The sequence below is a fragment of the Vanessa tameamea genome, chromosome 4 (genome assembly GCF_037043105.1).
Source record: "Vanessa tameamea isolate UH-Manoa-2023 chromosome 4, ilVanTame1 primary haplotype, whole genome shotgun sequence".
Lineage (NCBI taxonomy): Eukaryota > Metazoa > Arthropoda > Insecta > Lepidoptera > Nymphalidae > Vanessa > Vanessa tameamea.
This window is the reverse complement of record NC_087312.1, coordinates 4,556,283-4,573,313: the sequence shown is the minus strand read 5'-3', so window position 1 is coordinate 4,573,313 and position 17,031 is coordinate 4,556,283. Positions and strand designations below refer to the sequence as shown.

General features: G+C 31.7%; 1 protein-coding gene across 1 annotated transcript in view; it reads left to right on the top strand.

The window, feature by feature from the left end:
• The first annotated feature begins 5,021 nt into the window (after positions 1-5,021).
• Positions 5,022-17,031, top strand: part of LOC113394348 (LIM domain transcription factor LMO4) — a 159,239-nt gene continuing 147,229 nt past the window's right edge. The window contains exon 1 of the mRNA XM_064220748.1: positions 5,022-5,176. The gene's annotated coding sequence lies outside the window, so the exon portion shown is untranslated. The remainder of the gene's footprint in view (positions 5,177-17,031) is intronic.

The following is a 17,031-nucleotide window of genomic DNA, read 5'->3' as shown; positions in this document are numbered from 1 at the left end:
AGCTCAAAGCAAAAAAATGTTTAAAATCAAAATTGACATCATTTTTTTAATCTATTCACCATTCGTCATGTAAATGTTTGTAAAAAAATAACTTTTATGTTATTGTTATTTCTACAACCGGTCTCTCAAATTCAAATTATAAAATAACTATTGAACACAAAGTAAAAGGTCTCTAAGTTAGTCAAACTATAAACTACATAAACGACAGTTAGAAATATTCTTAATACACAAATTTTAAGTTATCAACGCTGAAATCAGAGATATTAATAAGATTCCAAAATGGGTATAACATCTGTCTATTTGTTACCTCATAACGATTAAATTATTAAACGCAAATAAATAAACATCAATAAATCAATACATAGGTAGACTGATTTGCCTTAGTTATTTACTTTCGAATATGTATGTAAATAAATGCTGTAGATAGTGCACAATCTCTAAACTCAAATGATATGACTGAAACACTTGTCACTTGTTTTTGTCTTGTCAAATTGGTTAAATTTATAAATTGAAAACAAGGAACTGGCACAAAATTACCATGACATGACCATGATAGGACCAATGACTGAAATTATTTATATAAGTGAACTTTACAAATTTTGAAAATTGTTACTAACATTTCTTCTAAAGTGATAATAATCATTGTCACGTGTCACGTATCATTTTTCGTGAGACTTGAACCAGATGTATACGTACACCTACACATACACATGTATTGCTTCAGGTTCGAAGTTATCGAATATATTTTTGTACATAATAATTATTCCTATAAAGGCCTTCATTATACACTTTTTTATACAACATTTTAAACTATTTTAAATGTACTGTACAAATCATGATCGCGTGGAATGGCGACACGAATGCTAGCAGCATTTCCCCGTTGAATCACAAATTTTAAGTTCTAAGACATAAGTAATTGCCACTTATTATTAATTATTTTGTATAACAGTATTCTAGTAAGTATATATAACAAAAATGAAAACAAGGGCTGTCAGAGAGTTAATTTTTATTTTTATATACTTTACTTAGCCACTTCGCTTCGCTTTCTTGAATGGTTCATTATTTATAATTTTAGGCAAATCTCAAATTTCTAATGTTTATCTGGCATAGTAAAAACTCGCTCCATACTATACAAATAAATTATAATTTTTTTATTTTTACCTGCAAAAACAGTTAAAAAAATTTAAATAATATTAAACATAAAATGTGCAGATACGCTCCATTTTGTTTTATCTGAACCGTTTATTATAAAATTATTAGTAGTGACTAATAAATAATTTTGCAATAAACATGAAAACTCAAAAGGTCATAATTTAGCCAACACTCTAAATAAGTCAATCAAACGAAACGAACTTGATATCACAGCAAACACGATAAGCTATGACTCACAATCCAATGACTTCCACGGTCCCTTCACGGATCACAGCTCGCTTGTTCAGAACCACCGAATATCCGTTTGCTTTACTGGTCAGGAAGGATTCCGTCTGAATAAATAGACTGCTTCAAACACATTCAATGTCAGAACAAACGCTTGTCGGAAGAATTCGGACGGAAAACGGATTGATTTGCTGCAAAACGTCCTTCTGTAGCTTTATTTTATATATATCGACTGATTTGTTATAGTTATTTATTTATGCATTTTATATAAGATAGGTTCAATATGTTGGAATACTTAAAATAGATTTAAATTATTGGACCTAAGATGGCTCAGTGGTGTACTCAGATCGTAAAAGTGGATTGCAGGGTAATGTCTCTTACTCAGAATCCGAAAATTATAGGCGGGAGCGCTTTCGTGACCCTAACATACTTGAAGAACATAAGCTAAGGGATGGGTGATATTTGTGCATTAGGACTTATTAGAGGCATAATGTTATGCAACACAAGTCGACTTTAACAATTTATCTATCCGAATCACCATTATGTTTAAAACAGTAATGATAACGTTACAATGTATGTAATAAACCGATATTTATAAATGTAATAAGTAATTAATGATCAATCAAAAAGCATTAAATTGTAACAGTTCATGAGGCTTTTGTGTTGTGAGTGGTTTATACGAGTGGTTTGACAAATTAAAAATATATAAATTGGATCTGTAATTTATAGTATCGTACTATTGTATTTTTGAGTTACGGGCTCGCTGAGTAAATTATATTTCTAGCACAATATAAGTATAAACTTGATTATTTACTCTTAAGCGTAAGCAAGTAAGACTTGCTCTGCCCTGGTATAAAAGTTTAATCCAATGTGTCAATTTCTAATTGAATACAAGTCACTGTATAACCGGATTGTAAGTTTTCTACTCCCGCCCTTAGAAATTAGCATCGTAGGAAATATTCTTTATGTATATAAATATGATAATAAGTTTATCGGTCTATCTGTTAATCGTTGACGGTCAAGCCATTGAACCGAATTTGATGAAATTTGTTATGAATCAAGTTTAAACTTCAACGAAGGACATTGCCTACTTTTTTAACTTGACGATGATTCTCTAAAAGCGAGCGAAGCCGCGGCGACAAATAGTTAGTAATCATGGTCAAGCGCGACCAATCATGGAAACTAACATGATGTGCCCTTTTATAATTACACTTGCTCGCTTAAAGAAAATGGTAAGGACTGGCTGGATGAGGAACCCGGAGGACAGTATAAGAGATCTATTAACAAATATTGATAAGGATCGGCTGATGGTATTCATGGTGATGGCAGAATAACTCATGAGTACGGGCACAATGACTAGTAGAAACTTAACTTACTGTTTGAGTACAATAAAATTGGTAGATAGGTTGAGTTATTCGATAATTTTATCTATTACCCGACATTATTAAAAATCTTTTTATTCTGTGGTCCTGTTTGAAGGTTAAGAAGGCCGCAATAAATCCGTATAACTTAATGGACCCCGACGCACAGACCATATCGTTTGTATTCGTATTTTTGTAGGACCAATGTTTATGTGCGTTTGACTACTTATTATCAGATTATTTAAATTTCAAACATCGTGGCGAGATGAGATCCGTTTATAGCGCTTTTGATGATGATCATGGAATTCCTTGTTTTAATATGTATTAAGGTTGTATATAAATTTAAAAAATACTGGCAAATAGCACGTTTGCTCTAATTACTTACACAAATATTATACCAGTACATATTTTTAAGTCTCTATTTGAATGTGGAAATAAGAAAAAAAAAGATAGATAAATCAGCTGTGCGGTCTTTTCATTTTTAGAATTATAAAATATCAAATTATTTTACATAATATTATCTTTTAAATAAAATATTGTTCAATATATATAAGTATATATATTTTTTTTCAATAATGTCTTTAGTGTTTCGAAATGATGTGTCATACAAAAATGCAGTTATTTATATATTCTGTCCTATTTGTCGTTTTTTATTTCAGAAATAGGAGAAAGGTAGAGAAAAATTTATGCAATAAATCTAAGTTTCCAAACTTGGGTTTTGTTCAAGTCCATCAGGGTAGGTCCTCATAATTTATTCTGCTGCTAAATAATACTAAGTACTTACCAAATATTGTTGAGTTTCGGTTTGAAGGGTGAGCCAGTGTAATTTCGAAAGAACAATAACTCTACCACACTTATACGAAAGTGTATTTATTTCTTATACTTAACACAATGATTAGAAAAAGAATATTATACTTCTACAAAAACAAGGCTCCACTGACTGACTAAATTTCTATTGACAAATTTACCAGTAAAATGTATTCTACTTAATGTATCTTTTTAGTTAGAAATTATGAACCAATAACAGTTATTAAAGGAGGGTGTTTTTATATTATTTAAATTGAATATGTAGAATTCGAAGCACTATTGGATGTGCACGGTTCTGTGACGTCATAATAAAAACATAGTTTGATTATGATATAGGTAGGCGGACGAGATAATGGGCCGCTAGATGATCAGTGGTCACCACAGTAAGGAAAAACCACTTCTTACATCGCCGTACTCCTCCAACCTTGGGAACTAAGATGTTATGTCCCCTGCGCCTGTGGTTACACTGCCTCACTCAATCTTCAAACCGGAACACGACAATAATGTGTACTGCTGTTTAGCGGTCGAATATTGGATGAACGTGTGGTACCTACCCGGCGGGTTGCACAAAGCCCTACCACCAAGTAATGCGTACCACCAAGTATGTTCCCTTCTTAACATTTGTATGAATTTACGAAACAATATAAACAAGTATATTTAAAGCTAATAAGTAAATTTAAAATATTATTTATTGATTCATTTGAAACTCTTAAAAAAAGGAAACAGTTTAATAATAAGTAAATTGTACCTCCGTCGTGGTAGGTGTTATAACGAAAAAGTATTTTAGTGGCATTTTTTAATATTTATTCGAATAATAACAATGAAATATATAAATAGACATATAGTACTTAAAAATAAGATCAGTGGTAATCGTAGTTATCAGAAATTTATAATTTGATTTTATAATAAGTTCCTCGAAATCCAAACTTAGAAGTAGACCTAGTTTAGAAGGTATGTAAATAATAGGTAAGAAGGTACCTATTTATAGTAGACACTAGTAGGTACTTATGTATTTAAGAGAGCTACGTAGTGTTGATATATGTATGTTTTTGTAAATATTTTGTATTAAATAATAGGTAGATACCTACTTTTAAATAAATAATCGATATAATTAAATCAAACTATAATTTAATTGTATTTGACAAACTCATCTCTTAGACCAATAATGACACAACTGAGTTTCATGTGGGTTTCACTAATCGTACATGCAGCGGTCAATTTCGTCGTGAATGAGTCGCCGGCGGAGGCTTTTGTGTCTTCGCCTCGATTCTAATTGAAACTATTTTGGACACAGGACAATGCAGCATTGTCCGCGTGTCCGGCGGTGTTTGCCGCCTTTATTAATTCAGGTGGGCGTGTCTCGCAGTGGGCGGAGCGAGGTGGTGCGTGGTTTTCGAACCCGCCCACCGGCGCGGCGCACTTCGCGGCTGTAAGCGACGTCGCGTCGCCGCTCAGTCGGTCTGCTGACGCGACGTCCGCTGCTCATCTTCGTGCGGACTTCGAAATAACTTTCCACCAACTCATCGAACTGTTTCGTAAAGTTGATAAGACTGTAGTTAACTGTTGGATTGTTGTTGCGTGCCGGTGAGGCGCTGTACAATACCTGTCGCACGACCTCACATACACGCCAAGTAAGTTTAGAATTATACTTTGCGAACTTATTTCAAATTATTACAAGTTTTTGATGATTCAAAGTTTTTGGATTTCTCTAACTTTTTATTTAATAGATATTAGGACATGAAAATTTATAATTCGTACATTTGAAATAGGTCTCTCAACTTAATTAGACTTCATTGAAGTAGGTACCAATAATTCTCGCATTCAAATTATGAAAAAAAAAATTAAAAATAATATTGTATTAGAATAGTTATTATTTTTGGGAAAAGGTTTATTTGATTTAAAAAAATTGGTAGGTATTAATAAGTAAATTATTTTTACTGAAGAAAGTAACAAACCTTAATTAAAAATATATTTAATTAAATAATAAAATATAGTAAATTAGAAGAGAAATGAATTTGTAACAAATGTTTCTTAAATATTATTCAAACAATATATTACGGGCAATCTTGCACTATTTCCGATCAATTCAGTTCAATAATATACCTCAAGCAATTTAAACAAATCAATCGTCATCTATTCGTTTCCGAACGCTTTTTCTAGTAAAAAATGCCCGCCCAAACCATGTTACCCCTCCACTCCCTCGCCCCCGCGCAGTCCCCGCTCAAATCATCGCTGACAATGCCGATTCGTTTTATTGGCTCTACGATCTTTTTATGGCAATTCGCGGATCGCTTTCACATTTCGTTTGGGGTCCTTTGTCGTTGCTGATCTTTTCAACGATTTTTCCTTACCAATTTTTATTAGGTTTGATTTTTTGCGGTTATTCTTGTTAAGACGTGATTGCTCTCTAAATACTTTTTATTATTATTCGTATGTATATATCTATCGAAGGGATAAAATAAAAATAGCGAGTACGTACTAAATTTATTTTAGTTTCTCGATATAATTTTATCGAGAAAATAAATTGTTGTTTTCCTTCTAACACATTAAAATCAATTTTTATTTTAAATCATAGTGACATGCAGACGGAAATTCAATAAAAAAAAATTAAATGAAGCAATTGAAAACAGTTTAACTAGCACCTATCTAATATCATCCTTATTAATGCAAATCCTTTTATCCTTTTTCAAACAATGCATTCTAAGCAAGAATGCGCTTAGAAAAACTAACGACCAAGAATAATAGGCGTTAAGCGTGATGATATCGTATAATGAGGTCGCGCCGATAACGATGCCGCTCGTTACTGGCGATTAGAAGTCACTGTGACGTACAGACGACGATAATAACTATGCACTTTTATAAATCCATAAATCCACATTCTAAATAAAAAATAAAATATATTTAATTCAATTAAGGCAATACAAACTACTTTGAAACGTAATTCAAATGTCAATTGAATTATCTAAAAAAAAAATAAAAAAAAATTTTTTGTCAGGCTCCATCAGATAAAATTAATAGTTTATGGAGAAAAATTTAATAAAATTAAATCGAAATGTCTTAAATACTATTAAAGATATTTATTCTTAAAATAAATAATTTAGTGCAGTAATATTTGAAAAGTAAATCAATGAAAGGTATTTAAAAAAAAAAAAATTGCTTACGCTACGTTATTAAAAGTACGTACGTACCTAAGGATATGTGATATTATATTCTTTCAGTATCTAATAAAGGTAGACGGGGAAGTACGGTATGTAAATTAGTTACCGATGATGTAAGATCAATTTGCCTAGATTCAATGGTAATAATATTGTCTCGACTGTACGACTGTATCACTTGAGAAACTTTTTTTTCTTTAATTTTCTTAATCTTTCTTTAATTTTTAAGTTTTAAGACAAAAAAAAAACGCACAAATCAGTTCAGTATATTTTCATAAAGACAATTGAGAATTACTAATGTCTTACTATTATTAAGAAATCAGTACGTATTGATTACAAGTTGACTAGGTTTATTCAAAACGAATGCAGTTATTTTTAATATTGAAAAGAGAACAAATGAAATATATTTTATTCAAGAACCGAGATGGCCCAGTGAATGGCACAAGTTGGTATTAGCCGAAGTGAGCGGGTACAAGTTCAAGCAAGCTTTGAGTTAACATGTTTAATTAGTGTTTATAATTGATTCATCTCATGCTCGACGATGAAGGAAAATCTCTCAAGAAACTACACATATAAATGTATAAAGCTAATAAATATTATAGATAAAATTCCAACACATCATATCCACTAACACGATTTGAAGCAGCGTTTGCATTTGAGAGGATGCTTTTTTTTATTATATAGGTAGGTAGGCGGTCTTGCAAATGGGTTACTTGATTGTAAGTGATCATCACCACCGATAGACATTAGCGCTGTAAGAAATATTAAGTATTCCTTACATCGCCAAGAAGCCAGCTGTGTCCGGTAGTTGCTTGTAGTTACTGTTTCACTTACCTTTCAAACCAAAACACAATAATACTAAATATTGCTATTTGGCGTTACAATATCTGATAAGTGGGTTGGTACCTAGTCGGACTTGCACAAAGACCTACCACCTAAAATAGGCTTTGCCTGACATTGAGCAATTGATGAATTGTTATATCGTATGACATATTATTTCTTTCAAAATATTTTTGCAAAATATTTTATTACTACATTACCAGTAGATTTGAAACATGTAACATTTATGTATGTTTACAAGGGTAATTTTTTATTAAAAACTTAAATCTTTATACATATATAACTAACTATGTTACTATTGACACCGTCATCTGCCGCCAACTGGATCTAAGATATTAGATTCATATATACCTTGAGCCTTTAAATACACCATCGTATAATAAGTTATAAATGGTAAGCCATTAAACAGGAACACATCAATACGAATTAGGTTGTGTATTGCTGATGGAGATAGAATTCACTGGTGATTCGTGGTACCCACGCAGACGGGCCTGTACAGTGTTACCACTAGGAAATAAGTTTAAAATATATTACTGAGTTATGTAACGTAACACTTTATCCTATAGCCTATTATCTATATTAATGTTATAAATTTGAAAGTAACTCTGCCTGTCTGTCTGTCCGTCTGACTGTTATGTTTTCATGGCTAAGCTACTTAAGCGATTTTTAAGGTATTTGGTACGTAACAAGCTTAAACACTTCAAAGGGGTTTTGGGAGTAAATTTTTTATGAAATTTACTCAATTTTGAACATTAAAATATACAAAAGTATGCTATGTAGCTATTGAAAAAATATAAAAAAAAGCAAAAGGGGGTGAAAAATGGTGTTGCCAAACTTGTTAAGATATATCGAGGTTGTCTAGAATTCGGCCCTAAAGGGGTTTAAATAGGGAGGGGATAAAACTCAATAAATTAAGTGTTCTTATTTTTTTTATTTAGTAATTTGTCAACTCTTTTAGATTGGGACGTATCTAGGGATTGCAATCCGGAAAAACGGATCCGGTAATCCGGCGGATCCGGCATCATTATGCGTCTACCGAATCCGGGGACCGGATCCGTTGCTAGCAATTTTGGCAAAATGATAGAACTGTTACATGAGTAGACATTTTAAATGCGCTTAATTGTTAAAAACTCTTTAATCTAGCCTTGATTAAATTACATAGTTAATGTACTCCAGAACATACTATCAGCACTGCTTAAAAAACTTTGGTTTTGATACTGAACTGATATTATTGGCATGAGCAAGAGTCATGGTCAAAGTAGATAAGCTTATGAATTGTTATGAACAGCTGTGCTTCGTACATTAGCTATGATTAATTATGGTCGATATTTTATATAAAAATAATGAAGAGAAGACACATGACCGCCTGGCAACAACGCCAACAACATCAAATGAATCAGATACAGATGACGAAGACTCAACGAATGATGATAAACAAGGAGTTACAGTTACAATAACTGATCCTGGTCATCCTTATCTTTCTAAGGCAGAAGTAATTCTTAGATACAATGAGTTTCTTCAATAAGTGCGAAAAGTGGTAAAGCTTTTCAAAAGATAATCTGCTAAAAACGATATGTAACTGCAAACGTATGTGACAGACGAAACAGGTAAATAATAACGCCTTACTTTGGATTACCGCTAATTTATTTTTACCGTAAGCTGTTGAAACAATTTTTTTTTAATGATATATAATACAAACTCATTATTGTGGTAATTGTGCCACTCATTAGACAGATTTATCGAATCGTATTTATCTGAACCGACCGTCGGTTCGATGAGAATCCGGTCGAATCCGGCCGGAATGAAAATTACGCCGGATTGCAATCCCTAGACGTATCTAAGTATATATTTAAACATAACGTGATTTTAACGTTTTTTGTCAAGTTCAAATGTTTTAAATATATTAAAATTAATATACGTACATATGAGGTTTTCTTCACTTTAAAATAAAAAAAATGAAAATTACTAGTTTTAATTTTTTTATTATAACAATAAAAAAAATTATGCTGGACCCGGGTTCAGTGCTGGTTGAAAGACATTAGAAAGCGGAAAGCCAAAGGTGCCGCCGTGGAATCGAATTTTCGAGTTGTAGATCACTCTGCACTAGATTAACGCTGATTTCTTATGATTTATATTTCTAATAGCTGTCCGTCCCAAATTTGTCGATGTGAAATAAGTTTTTTATTTAATTCCCGATTGCAGGATCCGCTCAAATACACACAAAACGCAATTATATAACGATAATAATGGGTTTATTTGACAAGCGGTATAATATATACAATATATATATTATTTATATTATTTATAATATATATATTATTATATAAACAATAATAATAATGAAATATACAAAGTAAAAAATCATATAAACTAAATGATGCACAAAAGTAGACACAGTGTAAAAAATGAATATAAGTTAATTCAAAATAACTGCGGTATATTTGAAAGTAAGTACTAATTGACATTATACTAGATTAAAATAGAAAAAAAACGCACAGCGACGACAACCATAGGAAAAGAAAATATTAGAATTTCCCGGAATAAAATTGATGAATATGTTATGGTTTCAACGAATCACATCTGTTTTACTCAAATCACTGAAAAATTATAAAAAAACTATTAATGAAAAATTTGTAGTAAATTAAGTTTTCCATTAAACAAACATATTAGCATAATTTTATCTATAAAAAAAACTTCGTTAATTATCGCCACCACTTGCGACAGGAGGGCCGGTGCATTTTTGGACCAGAGAATCGGAATTGCGATTCAAAAGAAAAATACTGCTAGTATCTACTCTTGCTACAATTCCACGCGATCATACATACATACATTTACATTAGCAGCCTGTAAATTTCCCACTTCTGAGCTAAGGCCTCCTCTCCCTTTGAAGAGAAGGTTTGGAGCATATTCCTCCACGCCTCTCCAATGCGGGTTGGTGGAATAGTCATGTGGCAGAGTTTCGTTGAAATTAGACACATGCAGGTTCCCTCACGATGTTTTCCTTCACCGCCGAGCACGAGATGAAATAACACAAATTAAGCACATGAAAATTCAGTGGTGCCTGCCTGGGTTTGAACCCGAAATCATCGGTTAAGATGCACGCGTTCTAACCACTGAGCCATCTCGGCTCCACGCGGTCATGATTTGTAAAATAGCCATTTTAAATTTTGATTCGTATATAGTTATAAGAGAATTTAAATAACTATTATGTTAATAATTAAACTGTTAAAATATATAATAAAATATTATTTTACTCAATTTCATGTAATAATATTGTGCTATTGTGTTTGATGGGTGATTTAACCAGAGTAATTTCAGGGACAAGGGCCATGACATCCCAGTTCCCACGGTTGGTGGTGCATTGGTGAAGTGAGGAATAATTAATATTTCTTACAGTGTCAATGTCTAAGGACAGTGATGACTACTTACCATCAGGGGGCCCATTTGCAAAAGCGACAACTAATGCTAAATAAATCGGTATTTAAAGTGGTTTATTGTTTAAAAACATGAAATACTACTTCCCCTAAGATGTTACTTTTACGCTTTAACCCTTTGAAAGATAAATAATGACAATAAAATTGATATTTAAATGATTAAAAATAATTAATATAATCATAATAACATATGTTATATAAAAATAAAATTATATATAAAATTCGACTAAGTGCGCGTCGGACTCGCACACCTAAAGATCCGTACAAACTTTTGGTTTGTAATTAGTTCGTCGCGCTTTATTCAAGTAGGGTTTTTCAAGCACTTTTGAATTGTCATTACAGAATTGTGATGAATGTAATACTACTGATTTGGAATGTAGATGTTACTGAGAAGTAACTTAGTAGTTACACTTTTCCAATACATCTAATACAATTATATTTATATAATATATCCGGCATGTAGGTTAATAAGTACCAGCTCTACGGTTTATTATCATCCATACAATCTTATGTTGAGTAATATTTTTTATTTATTAATGTATTTCTTACAAACGATTTGAATTTATGAATAGGTTAAAAATACTTACGGAATTTGATTATAGAATGGAATACCTCCCCGTCTCCTCATGAGTACCTGATTTATTGACTTTGCGGAATCGGAAACTTGGCGTTACAAGCTTATCCTACATCTCGTGTTTACAATGTCAAAATATGCGGCATAAACTTCAGAGTTATAGCAATAGACTATAAGCGATCGCAGACTTGAGTATTTGATATTAATTTAAATTTCATAGCCTATACGGGTTTTTGAGAAATAGAGTCTTTACAGACAGACCGATGACGAAGTGATTCTATAAGTGTTACGTTTTTCTTTATGAGTTATGGAACCCTAAAAATGAATATCACATAAGTGCTGTCGTTATAATATGTGATTTTTAATCTATAATTTTTGTCTTTGAGTAGAATATTGTAAAAGTACATTTTTTTGTGTTTTTTTTTTTCTATTGGTTTGTCTCGTGGGAATATTAACAAAATTGTATTCATACTTTTAAAGTAAGCAGTCAATCTTATCGAGTTGAGGACTGGCTGGCTAACCAACCAATCAATTAGGTAAATGAATAATATCGTAGGTAACTAATTAATGATAAAATCTTGTATTTTTATATCAATAAAATTGCTCTTCTATATAATTACCACTGATCTAATATCTGAAAAAAAAAAAAATCGATACTTTAAAATCACGTTTAATTTTAAGGAAAGAATTTCATTTATAGTTACGAGTATTTAATTGTCGTTTACTTTAAAGACGACAATTGAACGACACGACACCTCGAATCATTCAAGTCCATGTCAAAATGTTAACAATTGCTTATATCATTAAAATTTTAGGCACCTTTGTAAATATATTCTAAAATTCGAGTAGTTTTATTTCAAGCTATTTTTAAAATAATTAATCGAAGCTAAGTCGTATTAATTGCCCAATTTATATTATGACGCAAGCAAGCTTAAGTCGAAAAATTACTAAATAACAAGATAAATAATCATGACAATGAAATAAATGCCATAAAAATAAAATTAAAAAAAAAAAAACAAAATTATACGTAGCAGTAAAATATAATTTTTAAATTCGATGAATTGTTTTAAATCGAGACATAAGTTTTATATTCGAATCACAACCCGACGCGGAACGTACTCCTGGCGTGTGTGTGACAGTAATGGGCGAGTTACTAATATATGGCTCAAAATTATGTGCACACATTTGTATATTAATCTGTCCAATAAAATTAGTTCATCTGACAGAACGTTGTGTGTGATTAAGTGCTCTTCAAATGACGTTGTCGGACCGTATGTTGGTTTGCTGCTTATGCTTACGGCGGTTAATAAAACTGATGGGTCTCCCGCGAAACTTTGCGTTTATTCAAAAGATTTTTTAGGAATTTCGAAACCTATGATAGGTTTTGTTTTGATTTCATTTAGTTGTAAACTGCAAGTTACTCATGGACATTTGGCGCCAAAATTATAAAACCTCTTTTAAATGAAATTTATAATATCAAGTAAACATTAGTTCAATTAGAATTGGAGTTTGTCGATAACAATTTACTTTAATTTTGTTTACGTTGTTAAATTTTTATTTATATAGGCGCTCTCTAACCGGCCAGTAACTTTTTTCCTCTCTCTAAAATTAAATATTTGTTAAATTGTAACAATTTAGTAAATGACAATTAAGAATCATCTTTATTTTTCTGCACTTATACGGCTGGAGCTCTTCAAAATGAGACCATAACCGATTTTTTTATGTGCAGCTATCGTCCCATAATCACTGGGACAAAAATCGGTTTACGCTATCTATACTCGTATATAAGAAGATTGTTGACGTGAATTCTGAGTGATTGCCAATAGTTAATACTTTGGCGTGATTTAATTACAGATACAAGGGATAAAGCTAAGATATTATGGTAGAATAGTGGTATGCGTGGTTTTATAAAAAATTTCATTATAAATTGAAAAATAAAATGACTTATACGTAATAATTAGGGATGGGCCGAAATTCGCTTTACGGTTTTACCGAACTTCGGCAGTTTGAACCGAACTTCGACATTCGGTTTGATTGGTGAAAGAAAAAAGTAAAATAAAATACCTAAATTAATTATAACTAAATTAAAATTAAACCATGTATTTCGTATTCGGTTTAATCCACATTCGGCCCATCTCTATTAATAATAGTAGAGGAAGAACCTTGTAAGCTGCTAACTTCAAACCTAGAGGTTCAACGTGATTCAATTCCGATACAATCGGTTACCACCGCATCAAATTTCATCAGAATCCGTCGATTGGTTTTTGCGTATTGCGTAAAAGACAACTGACGGGCCGACAGACAGTAATCTATTTTTAAATTGTATGTTTGGACTCTTTACCGAAAAAACCCTATTTGCTTAAGGTATAAGTTACAATTTTATTATAATACTAGTTGTGCCTAAGGCTTTACCCGCGCAAATTTATAAAACTTTACCTATAAACCATAAAATTAAAAAAAAGTACGACTATATCCTTTTCCGGAACTTAAACTATCTCCATACCTAATTTCATCTAAATCGGTTTACCGGTTTAAGCGTGAAGAGGTATCAGACAGAGTTACGTTCCATTTAAAAAGTTAGTATAGAAGTATAATATTTAAATAGAGCATTGTTAGAGTAAAGTTTGTTTTATATATGTATTTGCTAATGGTTTATATTTCTTAAAGAGTCTGTTTATAGGCAGAGTTATTCATTAAACAACAATGGCTCATTTGGACCAAAATTATAATATTCTCTTGGTTAGTAAGTGGAGAGAATTATAATGAAAATAATAATGCTGGTTAAGCAACATCGACGTCACACCACAACAAAATCGACGATTAATTTCACGGTCGACCGTTTATTGACACATTGAGTAGATATATTTTGATGCTTTAAATAAATCGTCCCACTATGTATAACAATATAATAAAGACAGATAGATAGAAGGTATAACCTTAGATTATTAATATATCTAGACAGAGTGTCGCATAATAAACGGAACAAAACAAAGGAGTCACAGTTTATTATCTTGTTGTGCGTGACAGCACCGCTTGATATTCGCCAAACGTCATTCTTTGCTAGTGTGCGTATACTTAGTGGCCAACAGATGAATAATCAAAGAGTATAACACTGAACACACATTTAACCGACCGATGCGGGATTAAATCTGATTTGATTTTCAAATTGTTATTGAATGAAAAATGAAAAGCATGATTCATGTAAGAATCTATGTGGCCTCTAAGTACGCCCAACTAAAATTCTAGTCTATATAGTATGTTAATCCCAATTCACACGTTTGCCAATGTTCTTATAATTTTATTCTTAGGTCAATTTAGTCCACTTAGTCCATTTAGTCCACTTAGTCCATTTAGTCACATTTAGGCCATTGGCTTAACCTAATAACATTTAGGATCTTTCTTTTCATAAGGATAATAAAGATTAATAATTGGCTTCAGATTAATTACATATAAATGATTCGGTAACAGCGGTAAAACCGTTAGTAAATTAAAATAAAACGAGTTACATTTCGCGAAATTTAGTATAAACGGTGGCACACCTGAAATCAGTGAACGCTTTGCTTCGTAACAAGCGAACGCGAAAGGATTCAGTGAGCGCATTAAAACCAGATGAGGGATAAAAGTTCCCGCAAATGATGGTAAATGATCGTTTCAAACGGGCGGTGGTGCCGCGCGGACTAACGACTCTTTATGAATGAATAACAGATCGGTTACAGACGGGATGGGATGTGTCGTGCGGACGCCTCGTTAGCGCTTAGCGGTCGGGCGGCGTAGAGTTGCGTTGCCAACGCATCTCACCACCGAAACTACACTACGCTATACATTTTCTATTATTCTAGGATATAAATGTGTACGTTACACACTGAGATCAAAACAAAATATTTATATTCAAAAACACTAAAGTTATATTAATAAAAATGCTTATATTAATATTATACATTTATTAATTTAATTTTAGTACGGCATTTTTTTTTTATTAATAAATAAACCTTCTAATACATTTATATCTAAATTGTTATGTTTTAATTTGTAGTTCTGCCAAATATTTAAACAGTTATTGACAACTGTCTGTACAATCGTAACAAAAATACAAGAAATTAAACAAAAAGGTAAAACTAAAATATCTGTTATAGAAAACATATCGTAAGAACTTTTTTTTACTTTACTCAATAATAACGTCAACAATTTTTATACTATAATAACATCAAGGAGCAAATTATTCTGCCATCATTATTAATATTTCTAAATTGTAAAAAAATACAACTTTAAAGTACAAATTTTAATTTGCAAGCTTTATCGGCGTTCTGGCCGCTCGTTTGCCGATGCAGCACGGCCGATTGGTTTAGTTAGCAGTGAGCGTCGCGCCTCATTTGCTTGCCGCGACACCAACGTGCGACTTTGTTAGTACTCTTTTCACCCCGCACCAGATTCTAACTATCTCTCTGATAAATCGGTGTCATATAAACGTTTACGGGATGCATTTTGATCTGCGTGCGGTGCGCCTTTAATGATGTCTAGAGCGAGTGTAGTTATGATATTGTGGAATCCACGTGACAATTTTTTTCTATACATTTTTTTTTATAGTATGGAACAATTTATGCAGACTTTGTAATTAGGTTTCAATCTAATTAGATACGAATGGTATTTATTAATTCGATATAACAAGATTTACGGTTAATTGAAAATATACTACCTTCATATTTAAACAATAGCCAAAAATACAATTTATTCAAAATTAGAAGTTGTATTAAAATAATGCTAGAAATATCATATACTGTTTGTTTAATTTTATTTTATTATAGACCCCACAAATATATTATTTTCATTATATTAAGAATCATTATAATATAATTGTATGTGTTGTGTATATAACTTAAATCAATATAAAACTATGTTAAATTACAAACTCTTGACAATATTTGCATTCGTGTTTAACCATGTTGTTTGACAATTTAATTTAAATAATCTTTAGACAAATATAACTAATGTAGCAATAAAAATACTAATATTATAAAGAAAATTTGTTTGTTTGTATATAGGGGAGTCATCTCCGAAATTAATGATCCAATTCTAAAAAAAAATCACAGATAGATAGCAATATGACTCCTGAGTGCTTTAAATTATACTTATATCATAGCACTTTCTTTATTAATAAATTGCAACCGTGCGAAGTTGGGCAGGACGCTTGTAACTTATATTTGTATTAGGTACTGTCTACATACAAAAAATATTTTTTTTGAATAAATAATTTCAATGACGAGTATAGAGTGATTGCAACTAGTCAACCTTAGATGCGTACGTTATAGTTTAATTAAATAACTTTACTTTCAAGGACACGTTTAAGCATTGAAAACAGAAACACAGACGTCACTAATTTAAATATCGTGTGTAAAATTTGTGTCCCCATGCCCCAGGATGGCTCGGCGTGTGCGAGCCATTAAAACCGCTTGCCGATGTCAGGTGACGTGTGTGAAAAATAGTGG